Source organism: Eumetopias jubatus, unplaced genomic scaffold (genome assembly GCF_037043125.1).
Source record: "Eumetopias jubatus isolate StellerSeaLion01/CBP00866 unplaced genomic scaffold, mEumJub1_p1.0 scaffold_1, whole genome shotgun sequence".
Classification (NCBI taxonomy): domain Eukaryota; kingdom Metazoa; phylum Chordata; class Mammalia; order Carnivora; family Otariidae; genus Eumetopias; species Eumetopias jubatus.
The window spans coordinates 133,239,783-133,253,495 of NW_028274807.1; the positions used below are offsets into that span (position 1 = coordinate 133,239,783).

Consider the following 13,713-nt stretch of genomic DNA (forward strand, 5'->3'; position numbering starts at 1 on the left):
TATTTTGTTGGTACTCTCACATCCATCATGATCTTAATTGCACAGAGTCAAAGAGGGGGCTTGGCAAGAACCCATCAGTGGTCTGATAATGGTCCAGTCTTGGGCTTGATTCTCCATCCCCTTCCATACCTTTCTGGCATGTTGGTGGCTGTTGCCACAGGTGGCCTGGTTGCAGAAGCAAAGGATTACATAAGCCTTCCAGTCAATCAAGAGAAGCAGGGAGTATCTGATTTTAACTTTTAAAAGAGGCCCCAAGGGATGCTTGCTAAAAATATTTATCTCTAGAATATTAGGAACCTCAGCCGAAGCTGTCTGTGCTCCACTCTCCTAAGCCTCTTCCTATTTCCCTGTCCCTTAAATCTTCATCTGTTTAGACCAAAGCCTAGCTCTGTCTTGTTCCTTCTAACACAAATCCTATATCTCCATTAAGGCTTTGATTGACTCCCTGTAGAGGTGTGTGTGTGTGTGTGTGTTTTAGATTCGCAGGAAATTGCAAAGGTGGTACAGAAATGTCCCTTGTCCCTTTCATCTACCCCTGTGGAGTTCTTGACCATCATTGGTAAACTGATGCCTGCTTCTTTACCTAGTCATGGTGATATAGGGCAACATCCTTATTGTAAAGATGAAAAAAATGTTTGGAAAATGTTTTCAAGCATGTAGGTGAACAAAGGAATGAGAAATGAATCTTAAAAGTTCAAAGAAAGAAAATAAATGAGGCAGATCCAGCCCTTATTTCAGTGGTGGAGCTGGTAAAGCATTGGGGCCAGAGTGGGTTCTCTAACTGAATGTCAGCACATTTTCTCTGGATGAGTTTGTAGGCTCTTGGTGTGGCTTTGGCACCACTATTACCATTGCATTGACTGGGAACCTCCCTCCAAGCTGTTTGGACCCCAGCTCCCACCCCAAAAATGGTGGCTGTAGTATGTGTGGACCACTAGATGGCAATGTTGTCTACTTGGGTAGCTTGGCAAGGCTACAAAGTCAAGGAAATAGATCTTCACTTTTTTTATTTTGTAACTTAAACCATTCTTCATTGGAAAGGTGTAACTGTAGTAAAGGGATATAAAATCACTGGTAAATGGCAAATAATAACATTCCAGCTTGGGAACAAATTGGGTGTATCCATAGGCCAATCCACTGTGGTTTTGTATCTTTTTTCTTTGCTAACCTTCCATGTCTTCTCCTACCCACCCATGACACATGCATATGTCAGCACTCTAAAAAGACTCCCTGTGACCCGTTCAAAGTTCTCCAGAACATGGACAGTCACTCAACATGTCTCTTATGCCTGAGTATCTACTTAACAAATATCTCATATCATTAATAATAATATTATTATTTACAACTCTGTCATTGGGACACGGTTATATCTTGAACTTTCCACTCTTCCTTGTTCTTAGATATTTGAAATTCTAAGGGCTTAGAAGCCACTTCTGTACTACATGCTCACTGGCAGATGATGACACTTGACACTCAGAACTGACACTTACGAGAAAGATGTTTTATACAATTTTGGGGGGTTGAGTTGGTTGGTTGACTTTTTTTTTTAAGTCTGCTTTCTTCTACTAAACCAAGGGAGTCTGGCTTGCCCTGCCGCCAGTTGCCCCTAAATCTTCTGTGTTCTTTGTGACTGATGTTTCTGCTATGCTGGGGCAGCAAGAGGTTCCTCTAGGTAGGCAATATCCACTCCTAATGAGCAGCATGACAAAGAAATGGAAATTCACCCCTGTTTTTATGCAGTTTACCTTCTATAAAGAGTACTTTAGAATTTGAGATTTTGGCTGCCAACAGTTTTAGAGTGATCCCAGCCTGGAATTCCTTCTTGACTTGTGTGTGGCAAAATCTGTATGTATATTTAACATGCTTCTTTTCTATTTGTAGAATAGTGTTATTAAACTGGCATCTTATAATCAACAGGGTCAGAACTGTTAAAAAGTAGTTTTAAAAAAGGCTTGGGAAGGAAAGACTTTGTATAGCAAAACATGATGCTTTCCAAACATTTTCTTTGAACCACTCTATATAAATGTAAGGTGATGTGATTATTTTTTAAATGGGGAAAATGAAGTGTTCTGTGAAACAAGAATATATAGTAAAAATGAAACTTGGAAGATAATATATCTCTTTTGGTGATTCAAAATGCGCATTAGCTTTATAAATTCTCTGAGAAATTCAATGATAAAGAAATGTTTAACTGTGATTAATCCAGCACCTCCTAAAGTTATTTTTACCTCCAAACTCATTCCTCTCCAGGCCATTTAGTAATACCCTTTTGAGAAGACTAACTTAAAAATATTCTTCCCTGATAAACTCACAGTAAAGTGTCTTGAGTGTTATTATGCTAGTCAAACAATAAATACGAATGGTAAGCTTGAATCTCTCCTAACTACTCTCTTAATCTTAAAATAAATTGCTTTGTAAACCACATTAATTCTTTAGGATCAATAGGGCACAAGGTTTGACTGTCAGTTACAAAGTGGTTATAAAATTACTTTTAAGTTTGAAAATCATCATGTATAATTTAGCTGCTGACTCAAAGCCTTACAGAAACTTACAATGAGAAGTGACCTACTAGTAATTTATCTAATCTAGTCTTTCTTACTTTATGGGTGGGAAACTGAGCCCTAGTGATATGCCCAGGCCCTATAACTAATTTGTGGCACACTCAGATCTCCTGGTAATCGGATCAGGTTTCTTAAAGGTTGATAACCAATATGCTTCCATTTTCTGAAAAATTCTACTCAACTTGCTTTCTTTTACTTATAGCAAGGAGACAGAAAATGAAAGAAAGAAGTGCCAACTTCCTTCTCTTTCTTCCATGAATGCAGAAATTAATAGTTTTAATCTCTGAAATCTTGGTGGCAAAAATTGTGGTATGCCCATAGGTCCAAAAATCACGCCATTTCCTTATCAAAAACCCAAAGAACCCAATTTTGTGCAGGCAGCAGTTTCCTAGATCCAGGGAATGAATTATGAGAATTCCAAGCCAGTGGTAATTCCTGTCCCCTTAGCCAGTTTCAGGTGTAGGGGTAAGTATGTGACCAGTTATATCCAGTAGAATGTATAGAGATTGTTTCAATGAGATCTTTTGGAAATTAATTTTCCCCTGAAAAAAGAAGAGAGACCTTTGGGGGAGAATATTTGTGTCCCTATTCCTTTCTTTCCCCTAGGATGTGTGGATGGAAGGGTAGGAGGTACTAATTACTGCAGCCATCTTTAATGACGAGGAGAGACATAGGGGAGATGATGTGGACTCCTGGTTGAGCGATATAATAAAGTTCCTATTATTGGGGCCACTGTTAATTAGATATTTTGTTATTGATAGCTATATTATTCTAAATTTTTTTAAAAACCACTGCTCTGTCATCTGTGACCCCTTGCACGGAGCCATTTCAGAGGTTCAGTGATAAATCCTTTCCAGAGGAACGGAATGCTCTTTCTTTTGTCATTCCACCGTGAGCTTATCTAGGATGTGGTTTGCGCATACTTCTTATTAGCTGTTATAATCACGAAGGCTTAGAGTCACAGACCGTGCCATAAAGCTCTAACTCTGACTTGGTTTCTCTAAGAATCCTCAGAAAGGTCAAAGGAAACATGGTATGAAATTGTACTCTCTGTTTACTCTATGTTCCTCTTAGTCAGAAAAGGACAGTTGAGAGTCATGTGGGATAAATGGCAGCCATACATTGTGTCATCATACATTGTGTAGACCATGAACATGTAGCATCCTTACTACCAGCTATGCACCACCAGTGCTCCCCAGTTAATATGACAACCCAAACACCCTATACATATTCAAAAGGTATTTTTTCCTCAATGTTATGTTTTTAAGGTTATGCTTTGTGCTGATTTAGGTAGTTCTATGTCACTGGTTCTCAGTGGGAACCATTTTAGAAATATGTAGGTTTGACTTTAATTCATTAATCAACAGTACCATCATCTGGTGTTTAATGCTTTTAGATCACAATTTACTTACCTACAAATGACTTTACCCCAACTAATGAATAGAACTTCTCTGCACGTAGTATCTTGTGAGCATGTATTTATATTTTCATTTCTGGTTATTTTATTTTTTTCTCCTTCATAATGCCTTATTAATTAATGCTTCTATTCATTCGCATGTCACCAAATTTTGCTATCTCAGAATCTTTATTTCTTCCTATCATTTAATTATTATTATAACCTTGTGACATAATTAAAACAGGCATATCTGTTTATACATAGGAAGGAAAAGAGAGAAAACAGTAAGCAGTTTATCCAAGATCTGGCTAATTACTGACCAAGCTGGGACTAAAACCCTAAACTCACTTGTACAATGGGTAGTAGCATTATTGTGAGGAGTTAGTGAGGTTATTGTATCAAGAAATAAGTTTACTCACTGTTTAATCAGTACTGATAAGTATTGTCAATAACGTCACCAAGCCTCTGTCTCTTCAGTTTGTTTTAATATCTACTATTTTTCAGAAAACAAGCACTCTTTAATACAAACTGAAAGTTCAGCTAATCGTGGCAATAAGGTAGACCGGAACATTCCACATCCCTTAGCTTTCAAGAACACGAGTGTCTGGGGACTTATTTACCACTTAAAGGATCTAAGGCTTTTATAGCTACTTCTACAGACTTGCCTTAGCATCCTTTTAGAAAAGCTGAGAGAAGATCTCTCACATCTACCTAAGTCAGGCATCCTTTATCTGGCATGCATCGCAATGACCACAAATAATATTAGAGGCCATCATTTCAGGTGCATCTCCCATCCAATCTTCCATCAGCACTTGTAGGAATACAGAAAAAAGCCGACCTTCATTTCAGCTCCTCGTCCTTTCTCCTGCCCTGCTCTGATGAAGCCTGAAAGGCACTAGCTAGGCTTCCAGTAACAGTTGAGAAGGAAGTCATTAGCTAAAGGCTTAATCACTAGCTTTAGAGTAATGGATTATCCTACGTGATGAGACTTCTCTCTGTTCAACAAATTCATAATTTTACTGGGTCTGTGTTCAATTTCTTCTTTTTAAAAAGATTTATTGATTTATGTGAGAGAGAGAGAGAGAGAGCTCGCACTTGGGGAAGCCAGAGGGAGAGGGAGAGAGGGTCTTTTGAGCAGACTCCATGCTTGAGTGCAGAGCCCAAAGGCAGGGCTCAATCTCATGACCCAGAGATCACAACCTGAGCCGAAACCAAGAGTTGGATGCCCAACTGACTGTGCCATGCAGGCGCTCCTGTGTTCAATTTCTACTGATATTTATAGATACATGTTTGTTTTATAAAACTTTTTCCCAAATCCTGTCTTTGTTGTGCATAATCTTTATGAATATGCCTTTTCCCATTAAATGTGTAAGTGAAGAGTAATGTTCTTATACCATCCAACTGCAGTTTGTTACTCTCTGATAGAAATTCAAGCCTCAAAAGAAATACTTTAATTCTTGGGGCACCTGGGTGGCTCAGTCAGTTAAGTGTCTGCCTTCCGCTCAGGGCATGATGCCAGGGTCATGGGATGGGATGGAGCCAAGGGTCAGGCTCCCTGCTGAGCAGGGAGTCAGCTTCTCCCTCTCCCTCTGCCTCTCTCCCCAACTTGTGTGCTCTATCTCTCTTTCTCAAATAAATCAATAAAATCTTAAAAAAAAGAAATATTTTAATTCTTTCAGCATTCTTGAGTGTCTTTTTCTGTTAGGATAAAATATATAAACCCCAGTGGAAACTGAAAGACTATAGACATTTTATTGCTACTTCATTGCATAAGCAAAGCCCAACTTAGTCATTTTCCTGAAAATTGCAAACAAAGATATGTCATTTTCCCATTTAGCCAGATGATTAATATTAAAGACACAGACGTGGGTACTGAAGGGAAAGATTTCTAACAATAAATAAAGTTGAAATTTTGGGGTGATGAGGGAATTCAAATAAATCTTACCACCAAATGCTTTGGGCATCGTGGTATTCCCAGACTACATATTTAGAAGGCTTAAGTTAGCATTCATTCGTCTCTTAGTATTTGAGTCCCTCCTTCTTTTTACTCTCTCCCTCCATCTGCTCCATTCTTCCTCTCCTGCCCTCATGTACTTTCTTTCTCTTGTTCTCTCTCTTCCTTTCAAATGGAAACCTACACACCTGTATACCCCTATATCTGCACCCCCATATCCCTATCCTTCACATTGATCTTGGATTGAGTAATAGGGTCTCTTAATAAGTGGAACTCAAGATGGCATTCATAGCCATGACTCGGATTTGAGCCATGTGGACATTTTTAGGTATTTTTGTCTCATGTGGGCATTTTTAACCCGACTACAAGAATATCCCAATTTCTACATTCCCAGATAACACATTTGGAGTATTTAATAAATGGAATGTGTTGTATTGAGCATTAACCATTGACTGGACATGAATCAGTACTCACTTGGCTACTGACCAGCTATTTTCTGGTGAATAAATTTAAACCTGAGGATACAGCAATAATTAAACATTAACAACAACCAAAAAAAACCCAGAAAACTACTCTGCCACTTCAGATTCCCAAAGAAGTGTAACATACCCAGTGTCTTATCTCAAAAGTGAAAAGACTTTGATTGTCAGAATGCCTTGGGGAAAAAAAGAGTTCATTGAACAGTAAGGTACTATTTTCATTATTGTTATTAAGGGCTCCCAAATAGGTTGACTTAAAAGTACCTCCTCAAGCACTTAAGCAGTCTAATTTGCATTTATTTTTGCAAATGAACTGTCAGTTTTATTGTTGCTTCTTTAGGCTTTTCAGAATAAATAAACCTAAAAATTTCTTTAGGCGTAGTTCATCTTTTGGGTATGGATGGTTGCATCATTTTATGATTGAATTATATGGAAAGGTTTTAGAGTTCATGTAAAATGGGCATGTAAGTAGGTAGTTTTTCAACCCTGGCACTATTGACATTTAGACCATGTTAATTACATAAATTTTAAAATAGAAGGAGTAAAGAAAACAAACCAGTCACACCCATCCCAGCACAACTGCTGCTTCCACATTTAATCTTTCTGGTTGTTGTTTTCCCTACTTATTTTCACGTGATCATGATCATAGTCTAGACAAATTTTGGTGACTTTTTTTTTCCATATAAGATTTTGATGTACATATTTCTCTGTGTTTTAAAAGTATTCATAAACATTTAATAGTTGCATAATATTCCATTATACAAATGAACTATTCTGTTTACTTAACCATGTCTTAATTGTTACACATTTAAGATGTTTTTTTGCTACTTAAAAAATTATAATGAACATCTATGTGAAAAATATATTTATTCACTAACTAAACAAATATATATTGAATGCCTATGGTTTGCCATGCAGTGTTTTAGTTGGTAGAGATAGAATAGCAAAACAAATCAGATCTTTGCTTTTATAAGATTTATATTCCAATAGAGATAAACAGGAACCAAAACAAATAAATAAAATGTATAACATGTCAAATAGTGGTGAGCTGCACAGAGAATAGTAAAGCAGAAAAGGTAAAAGAAATAGATTGCAATCCTAAATGAAGTGGTCAGGGATGTGAATTAAGAACATGACATTTAAATAAAGACAGAAGGGAAGCAAGGAAACGATCAACTGTATATCTCGATGAAGAATATTCCAAGGAAAGAAATCATCAAACGCATTTAGAATTATTTTAAGGGGTGGAATTATTGGGCCAAAAAATATTTATATAGCTTATAACGTATTTTCAGAGTTTCATTTCTTAATCACATTATCCTTAGAGCATTTATTGGTCAGTAAAGCTCTAGCTGAAATGCAATTTGTTCATGCTAATATTTTTTATAGCAATAGCTGTTGTGCAAAGTTATAGGCACGTGTCACTTTCTGAATTTGTTTTACTATTAAACAGTCATTTCATTTAATGGAGTAATTCAGATAAAAGTGTTATTAATATTGCATCATTATTATTTATTTCTTCTATTTTTTTTCTTTAGGAGATTAGATATATACAGAAAATAGAGATGTATTTGCCTGACAAATACAAAACTTATTACATGGTGTACCTGACTCCATTATGTTTATATCTGAAATGTTTGTGAGATGGTAAATTTGGAGGAAAATTGTCTTAGTGCTTCTGAGAACAATGCTGCCCTGTGACTTACATATTACCGTCAATAGACTATGAGAGGGAGCACGTGCTCATAAAATATGAAACAATAGTGCTTGTTTTGAACAAAGCAAGGAAATTAAAAATGGAATATTACTAAATTTAGAAACCCAGAGGAAAATTGTGAGTTCTTGATTTAGAAACTTATTGCAGACTAACGAGGGTTTTTTTTCCATTTGCCTCTTACCAAACATGAACTCTGCTAGGTCATTTTCTCCTTTTCCCACTTTTTCAAGTATGTTTCCTTCCAGTATAAAAAAAATCATACTCTCTAAGTAAAAATGACATTATTTACATGGTTTATATTTTCCATTTCATCCCATGCATTTCGCATTTGCCATTAAAATAATCTCCTCTCCAATTATGCCAATAGTTTTAAGATAAAATAAATACATAAATAATTTTTAAAGCAAATATATATTGAATATATTGAAAAGTTGTTTAAATATTTTATTTGATTTTTTAAAAGATTTATTTATAGAGATGGGGAAGGGCAGAGGAAGCGGGAGAGAGAGACTCTCAAGCAGACTCCATACTGAGCATGGAGCCTTATGAAGGACTTGATCCCATGACCCTGAGATCATGACCTGAGCCAAAATCAAGAATTGATGCTTAACCTATTGAGCCACCCAGGCACCCCTTTAAATATTTTAGATAACAGAAAACATTATGGTCACCTGGGCCTAGGTGTAATTCATTATGTATTATTCAATTCATTAAATTTTTGTTGAGGACCAATATGATGTCACTCAAATTATATGCACATGGCAGTTCCTCAGCATAGTTTAGAAGACCCTCCATGGTCTAGACTCTTATCTTTTTTATCTATCATCACTTTCTCCTTTTTCCTGTGGCTTCAGCCATACTGGACCACCAGCAGTTCTTCAACTGTGCTATTCCTTACATACTTTGTATTTTCATATCTTTAATAGTTGCTACTCTAAGAAAAAAAAGGGGGTGGCAAGAAATCTTCTTAGCTCTTCTTTATCCAATAAAATTCTCCTTATCCTTGAAGTAGCATCTTTGGCCTCTTCTACAAAATCGTCTTTTTAACACTTCTCACCCCTGTCACCAGGAGTCTGGGTTAGGTTTCCCTCATGCATTATTTAAATGCTCCTTCCCCCACTTTTCAGCCCTATATCATAATTGTCTATTTATACCCCCCTCCACAAACATACCATAAATAAACTATGAGCTCCCAGAGGACATGGACTGGATAATATATTTATTTCTCTAGTTCCTTCAGCTAATATATATCTGACCCATAGTAAGCAGTAGACTAATGTTTACTTACTACCATGGTGCAGATAAACAAAATAAGAAGTGTGGCTCATTGAGCTGAACAATAGCCTTCTTTTCCAAAGTCAGGCCTCCACGGTTTTTTCATGTGGTCCCACAGGTGGCTCTTCTTTATTTTTAAACAGTATAGCTCACTATTTTTTTAAAGATTTTATTTATTTATTTTAGGGAGACAGAGGCAGAGAGAGAGCACGAGCAGTGGGGGAGAGGGACAGTGGCAGAAGCAGGCTCCCCACTGAGCAGGGAGCCCAGTGTGGGGTTTGATCCCAGGACCCCAGGATAATGACCTGAGCCAAAGGCAGATGCTTAACCGATTGAGCCACCCAGGTGTTCCAGTATACTTAGTTACTTTAGAGTAACTAATCCTTAACAAGTCAGTGCCAATAAGCAAATAGCAGGTAACTTGAGAAATCCCACAGGTTGTGGTGCCCTGACTGCCTTTTGTATACATTCCAAGAGCTTCTCAAAGTCCCCCAGATGGTTCACCAGGGTGAGTGTGAGATGTGCTCAGCAATTCAAAAAGCTAGGTATTAGGATGCCATCCATGTCTGGCAGAAGAGAGACTTATGGATGTGCAGAGAAGCAAGGAGATGCTAGTCTCAGCTTGGGTGGACATCTTGCCCACCAGAAAATTAGAAATCTTTTTTAGCAATTAGCTACTAAGAATTACTTAAAGGCAACCCTGACAGAAACCTGATACCATATTTTGGATGATGAAAAGTGTATTGAAAAAATTGAAGGCATTCTCCCTATATTTGAGCTTATACAATGATTGGGAAAATTAGCCTAAGTGTGAAAAATGTTTAGCAGACAGTGAAAGAGCAGTGGTAGCCTTGCTCCAGGCTGTGTAGATGATTCCATGATTGTAGGGAAGACATCTCTGGTGTATTTTGAAATAGATGTAAAGCTGGTCAGTATTAGTCATGGAATGTGAAGATGTGATCAGAGAAGTTGATAGGAAAGTGGGGTGAGATACCATGAGGGCTGAGCATCTGGAATGAGGATGAACTTACTAAGGTGGCAACAAGAAAGAAGCTGTGCTTGTGGTTATTCATCCATTCGTAATTCTACCTAAGCCTGGCTTTAACGGGCAAAATGAAATTCGCTTCTGGAGTGGAATGTTTCAAAACCCTAATACAAAGAGGGCTGTTGGATAAAGACCATCCTCTCAGAAGCAGAGCAGAGCATGAAGACACTGGATTCCAGGTGTTTGTGTACAGTAACTGTGCAGTATATCGATGCTGTATGTTTGAAAGTGAGCATGACTGGGAATTCACTGTGATTGCAAATAAGACAGTCATCACCTTCTTTTCCTAAACTACTCACCTCTTCCCTTCTTGGATTTTCCCATATCTGTGAATATGACCCCATGAGCCATGAACATAGGGCTTTTCACAGATTCCTCCCTCTCCCTTAATCCCCCAGTGAAATCAAGCTCAAAATCCTGTGTGGTCCACTCTTAACCATCTATTGGTACACTGTCTCTTCTTATTCTTCATTGCCACTACTTCAGTTCCAGTCACCATCAGTTCTGACTGGATTACCATATCCTCTGACTAACTTTCTTCCTTGCCTACACTCTTAGGATCTATTCATTATGCTAGAATCAGGTTTTTGTTGTTGTTGTTTTAATATAATGTATATCTGATCATGTCATCTCACTGCTTAAAAAACCCTTCAATCACTTCCTATTCTTTTTTTTTTTTTTTTGACAGAGAGAGAATGCGCATGCATGAGGGGCAGGGAGAAGCAGAGGGAGAGGGAGAGAGAGAATCTTAAGCAGGCTCCATGCCCAGCATGGAGCCCAATGCAGGGCTCAATTTCATTACCCTAAGATCATGAGCTGAACCAAAATCAAGAGTTGGTCCATTAACCGACTGACCCACCCAGGTGCCCCCCTTATTTTTGAACTTTAAATAAATGCATATTTGCAGCCTCTATCCTCTTCTTCCTTTGCCTTGATAACTCTTATTCATCCCTCAAGACAGAGGTCACTTGTGATCTCCCACCTGTCTGTCCCAAGCTTCACCTTCTAAGTCTTCATCTTCCAAATCAACTATTCCTTTTTGAGTATAGTTCTTCCTCCAGAACACTCATCACATAACTTTATAATTTCCTGTTTATTTACCTATATCCCCTACTAAATTACAATTTCTTTGAATATATGAACAGATTATTAGTATTCTTCTTACTCCCAGAATCCAGCCAATACATGTACATATTAGGCAATCCATAAATATTGGCTGAGTAAATAAATGAGGGACAATAATTGTTAGTTTCATTACTTAAATAGAAATTGGAACTTAGAAAAGGTAAAAAGACAAAACAAAAACAACTCTTCAAAGTAGACATGGCTACTAAGTTCAAGGGCTGAAATTAGAACCCAGTTATATATATATTTTTAAAGATTTTATTTATTTATTTGACAGAGAGAGACACAGCAAGAGAGAGAAGGAACACAAGCAGGGGAGTGGGGGAGGGAGAAACAGGCTTCCCACCGAGCAAGGGGCCCGATGTGGGGCTCGATCCCAGGACCCTGGGACCATGACCTGAGCCGAAGGCAGACGCTTAACGACTGAGCCACCCAGGTGCTCCAAGAACCCAGTTACATTTTTTTCAAAAGCCATTGTTCGTGGGGCGACTGGGTGGCTCAGCCAGCTGAGTGTCGGACTCTTGGTTTCAGCTTGGGTCATGATCTCAGGGTCATGAGATCGAGTCTCACATGGGGTTCTGTGCTCTGCAGGGAGTATTCTTGAGGTTCTCTCTCCCCCTCTGCCCCTCCCCCTGCTCTTTCTTTCTCTCTCAAACAAATAAATAAATCTTTTAAAAAAATAAATAAGAGCCAGTGTTCATCCCAAAGAGTCATGACATATTATCATATCATCACATTTAACCAAACTAAGATTATAATTTAAAAGAATAAAATACAAAAAAGTAGATACATCTTAAATTTACTAATGCTGTGTGCCCATAGCATGATTATTATTGCAGTTTTTGTGGAAATCAGTAATTTTGGTGGTATTCACTTGGAGGCCTTCAAAACAATTTTATTTATATTGGATAATCCAAAATGTATAATAAGAAAGTGTAGAAAAACTTGAAATAATCTGGAATGGAGCAAAATTCTAGAATACTGAACAAGAAGTATTCTTCTCATTCATCTTTTTAGGAGACCAACAGCAAATGAAGAGGGAATGTCTAATATTCGCAACTCTTTTTAAAAAATGTGAAGACCTAATAAGGTCATTCCAGAGGTGTACAGCAAGACAAGGCATGAGAATGTACAACCATAAAAGTGGATGGGAAAAGGTAGATGTAATGTTTCTTGCTGTGCATGAGTTGAGGATAGAAGTAAGATCTACAGGAAGAAACCATAGGGATGTTAATAGCTTAGCCGACAACAAAGATATTATTTTTCAAAGAATGGAAACAATAGACACCAGTGGAAGAGTGGCAAATGAGGAGGTGATGTTTCATATTTGTGGTGTTGAAACATGTTACTTCTGCATAGTTCACTTCAGCATTGGGACCCATCAGGTGGTATGCATGTGCATGCACGCACACACACACACACACACACACACACACACACCCCACACACACATATTTTTAAGGTTCCTGATCAGGACATTGGGTGGATTTGTGCACATGTTTTGGGAAGATGAGGAGGGGTGGTCAATTTCAGGTCATCTGGATGTCTATTAAAAGATTTATTAATCCAAGGATGGTTGTAGCAATAAAATGACTTTTTCTTCTTATGGGACTTATTTATGCTAGAACATTATTCATTCTTTACCTGAAATTCAAAGTTAAATGGTCGTCCTATGCTAAATCTGGCAAGTTTATACTGGGATAACCTCAGCGGATCATACTAATGCCTTGGCTTTAAACAAGCAACACCAGGAGATTGAATGCCCAGGAGCTGTTGCAGGAAGGGTTTGTGATGAAATGATGGTGACCAATTCTTAGCTGAAGATTGTAAGAGAAAACTACTACTTAGGAGTGCTGCCATCCTTAGAAGAGGCTAGAGAACTAGGTGAGTCCCTTGCTCATAATGACAAAAGGTCACATTTTGATTGGACTGTCAAGAACAGCTACCGAAACACTATTTCATGGGAAATGTTAAATTACTAAGTTAATGGAAGGGTGAGAGCAGTGGCCTTTGCTTTGTGTATTAGTTAGGTTCAATAAGCTATTGTAGCAAGAGCTGCAACAATAATTCAGTGGCTTAATAGATGTAGAAAGCTATTTCTTTCTCACTTAATGTTCTGGGGAGTGTATTGAAGGCTGGTAGAGAGAAGAGGGGGAAGGTG

At 37.8% G+C, this 13,713-nt stretch overlaps 1 protein-coding gene across 2 annotated transcripts in view; it reads left to right on the forward strand.

Moving 5' to 3' along the window:
• KCNH8 (potassium voltage-gated channel subfamily H member 8) overlaps window positions 1–13,713 on the forward strand; it is a 366,134-nt gene that overhangs the window by 212,240 nt on the left and 140,181 nt on the right. The window lies entirely within an intron of this gene.